Raw genomic sequence first — 4,862 nt, forward strand, 5'->3', positions numbered from 1 at the left:
GCGTAACGTTACATGTTGTTTTCCTGTGTATTTGCATTGGCCTTCCCCTCTTTGAAGCGTTCTGTTCATTGGACGTTCGTGCATCCCCATGATGTTTGTTTGATACTATACTGCCAGAAGGCAAACTACTTCGGGTGTAGAATTCACACAAAATATTTTAAAACGAACATCGATTCTGGGCTGCCCATGATAAGAAAAAAAAAAAAGACACAACAACACCGCACTTGCGAACCAAATTGAGGACCTAAATAAGAATAAGTGGAGGATGGTACGATTTTTGGCCCATGCGACAAGCTTACGACATGCCGTTTACATGACTTGCAAATGTCGCAGCGTTTTAAAACATGTTTTAAAATGCAAAACGGGAAGGTAAATTTCGTATCCCCAAGCTACCATGTAATGTTGAATTTATTATATAGAACAAACGAAATGGCGAGAAAGTGGTCACCAACCGCTTAAAACACACATTTTGTTGAAAAAAGATATGAAAGTTTTGAAAAACAAGTCATGATAATGCCAACATGTGCAATAATAATGTTAATGTAGTAGAGACGAATTATATTGCAGCACAAAAGTATCTTGCAATGAGGGGAAGCTCGAGTTTTCATTGGCTAATCGTGTTATTTACCGTGACGACACCAACATCCGCACATATGAAAGATAAAAATGATACGTTCACTGCGCGGGGTTTTGCCATCTGGTTTGCCTTGTGCAGTGTTAACGAAACCGTGACGCTACAACTGGATTTGTGGCAAAATCCGTTCCAGTGATTATAAACAACGACTTTTGTTTGTTCGTGTTGTCGTCAAACCTCAAATTACTTGAAAAGCAACGTGAACGAAAACGCCTTATCTGAAGATGCAACTGCACTACAGTGAGTATGCCCTGGTTATTCCATCTTTTTCAAGTCGTACAATACAGGCGAACCCGCCTTATAACTGGAACAGAGCGAAAAGGTTTTGAAGACAGAGAATGAACAATTTACTGTTGTATGATTACATGGTCGTCAAACTCTTAATGAAATCTCTCTTCCGGCACGTTGTTTCGCAGAGTATGACAAATGTCCGATTAGTACGCAAGTGTTTACCCAACAGTGTTGAAAGAGGCGGGCAAACCCAAACCGGCTTCAACTTCATTCAACTTTTGCAGTAACAAAAGAAATGTTAAATAGCTGTTGAACTAAAGCAAAGTTTAAAGGCCCACCTGCAGGTGGGCCCTTAAACACTTGGATTTAACCGGGGACATTGTGTTGTGTTCTTCTTGGGCAAGACAATTTACACTCATTGTGCCTCTTTCCACCCATATGTATAAATGGGCACCGCCGAATTTAATGCTGGGAGTAGCCCTGCGATGGAATAGCATCCCATCCGGGAAGGGGGGGGGGGGGGGGGGCAGAAATACTCCTAGTCGGTTCATGCTACAGAAACTGGTATAAGCTCCGGCCTAATGGGCCACTTTGCTCGTAAGCAGAGTTTACCTATTATACCTCTACTTATGATGTTAGTGAATCCAAATGTTGATGAAGAATGCCACCCGAAACCATGAGAAAGGGAACAGATTGAAAAAATCAAGTATGACTTTGTCAGTCAGCAAAATGTCATTGTTTACCATGGGTGTACGAGCCCAATCTAGGAGGATTTGATGGTTGACATCTTTGGCTCCCGGTTTTGTCAGCAGAAAATTACACTCCCTCTGTGAGTTCAATATGGAAGGGCTTAAAGCTTATGGCTTGAAGGACCTTCTTCTAAACAATCCTGAGTCATGCAGAACCCTGTTTGTTGAACGACACGTTGAAGCTGTCGATTCCAACTATTTGGAAAGGTTACGTTTATATAAACGTTGGCCGTGTAGCACTTAGGGGATAGAAATCTAGCACTTTACGTTACACTACACTCTCTTCAGTTGATTCCAACTATTTTGTTGGGATTTTGGAACCAAAATGCTCTGTCATGTAAACCCCAGAAAGAAACGCAGCGGAGTAGGCTCTAGATGACCTCCAGGACTTTCTCTACAAGCTTGAAGACCAACAGATAACAGGCTGTACATCACCAGTGGCGTGGAATTGTGTGTATGATTTGAAACGAAGTGAAGAAGATGATGTCGCAGTGGATAGAGAGAAGTGTGAGAAAGCAAAGCTAAGTGCAGCAGGGGTGATGAAGTGGCAACTGCCCAAGGACACCCAGAGAACCGGTAACAACTTAAAAACAAGTGTGAAGGTTCATCATATTTGAAAGTCCAAAAGCTAAATCACACAGTGTGCTTTCCTTTTGCCGGGGCCTGCGGAATGGAAATATCATTTCCGGAACTTCACATGACCAAGTAGGATTAATTGAGTTCGTTTTTTTCTGGTATTTTGCAAGGGACTACAATTGTAGCTTTTGCGATACATAAAGCCGCAGCCACTTAAGTTCGAAAGGGTTTTCAGCTAAGCGCTCGCACGAAAGCCGCACACGCAATACTTTAGCTGCTTACGTCAGCTCATGAATCAAAATAGGTGACCGGAGATAGCAAACTTTACCGCTGATTTCGCACACTTTTCTTCCAATTCTTTTATAGGAGGAATATTATCGTAAATCTCCTATTCACGAAAGCTAAGAAGTTTTTCCACAAACCCTTTCATGATCACTTGTTTGCATGTAGTTCCACGCGCGCGGACTCGAATGAGCAGGTGACGTATGCGTAAATGCTGATCTTGTAACCCTGTCATTTTTCCTGATTTTTGCAACTTCATTCGTTTATATCTCTGCTTGCGGACGGTAAACGTTTTTCATTTTTTGCATGTTAACTTAAATTAATTTGAAATTGTAAAAAAAATTCTGAAGGTGAAAGAAAAGTTACAGACATCCATATTTCAAATTGATTTTTCTGTAAAACTAGCCTGATTTAGAGATTATTTTAGCTATTTTTGAAAAAAACCGGACGGTGAAATCTTCCCATGCGGCGTTACCTGATATTGTTCTCTTTCATTCCTCTTCGTTTATGTTCTTCTGCCATAGGTCGTCCAGGCCTGGCCAAACGCACGCAACATCTTGCAGCAATGTTGGGCGCAACATGTTGCATACGTTTGGCCACCCTGTTACGATATGTTGAGATATGGTGCAACATGTTGGATGATGTTGGATCAAATTTGAAAACGGTCAAATTTTTCGTGCATTTTGGTTGTTACCTCCATTAGACCGTACAGTCACTAGTACTTAGATATAGTTAGGGTAATCATATATCAAGATGAAGTTTTGCCAGTGTTAAGTTCCCATCACAGATTTCTCACATAAATTTTCTTCCAAATTTCCGTTACACCTTAAATACCAATAGTCGCATTTGAAAACCGAACCCTAAATCTGAAAACGGATTTTGTCGCAATTGTGTCCGGATCGACAAAATCAGTTTCTCGGTTGCTAGGAAACTCGATTTGCATCAGATCTGCTGCTTCAAAACCCTGAGGGAGCAATCACAGTTGTACATTGCTGGTTCAATTTTTGACTCTTTTGGTCCCAAAATTTAATTAACAACATGTAAATTCTCAGCGACACAATACAGCTTTTCAGTAAATGAAGAACTGATGAGGAAGTTCATCAGAATGAAGTGTTAACCTCACCCAACTGTATTCTTAAGAAATATATAGAAACTTGTGAGGAGAATGGAACAAAACTTAAATGTATTCTATACGTCAATGTTCGTCATACTTGTGGTTAAAAAGGCCAGATTCTGTGAAAAACAGTTGTACTTTGATTCTTTTTCCAACGTCAACGACACAAGCTACTAGTATTGCGCCATGGTTGACAAAAAGGAAAGTTCAGTTTGAGATAATAGGGAGCTTACGAAACGAGGACGACGATGGCTACGAGGACTTAATTTAAAAATACCAGTTCGCGTTATTCATATCACTACGAAACTATTTAAAGTCGTTTCGCGTTAAAAGTGTGTAGTAACTGTCGAAGAATTAAACTGGTATGAGTGGGTTGGAAGCGTAGCGAGAACTGAAAATTCATCTTCATGTGCTAACGTCCTCCACAGAACCTTGAATTTGGTCATTTCACGTCGTCATTTAGGAGATGACGGCAAAGAAATGTACCAAAATGTAAAACGCACGTGCAGAGCGTGTAGAGCTATTGTTTTTGCTCACTAAACCTATTGTTTTGTAGCGTCGTCGTTACCGCCGGCGTCGTCGTTTCGCCACCGTGCTTGGAACTTCCGGTTGAATCTTTTCGAAGTTCCCGGCTTCAATAAGGCGGCAATTTTTGGTTGAGAGGAATGCTTAGGTCTTCTGCTGCTCTACGTGTATGTATGTCTCCTCTACTAAGGGTTAATTCAGTTCAATGCAATTTTTATTTTGCCACCCTACACATAAGTTTACAAAGGGAAAAAACGATAGAGGGAAATCTAAGTACAAAAAGGGGCGGGGAAGCCTTCATGGAAACCACGAGGCTTATAGAATAAGGCTTCCCTGATTACAGTTCAATCATACAATATTATTAATCGATTCAGTGAATTGACACCGTAGGTTCTGTTAACGCCGCGTTGCAATGGATGCAACTCTGGGATTGGTTATTTGTTTTTTGCATAGGTTTCAACTTTTTTTCCTAACAATACAGTGAACCTACTGAGTATTTTTTTTCTGCAAGAAGCTTCAGCTGCCAATATTAGGTCACTTTCTCTCACATCTCAAATTTTCAGTAATACTTCACTTTCTGCGCTCAGTTTCCTTTGGTTGATAACATGATATCCTCGCAGCTAATCAGAGTCAAACATTGCTGCCTATATGTAGTTATGATACGTTATACCTTCTCAATCAAAACCATACTGAAAATGAAAGACTTTTTTAACAAACATATACCGTCATTTAATACCGCTTTTAAGGTCAT

The sequence above is a fragment of the Montipora capricornis genome, chromosome 2, assembly GCF_036669925.1.
Source record: "Montipora capricornis isolate CH-2021 chromosome 2, ASM3666992v2, whole genome shotgun sequence".
Lineage (NCBI taxonomy): Eukaryota > Metazoa > Cnidaria > Anthozoa > Scleractinia > Acroporidae > Montipora > Montipora capricornis.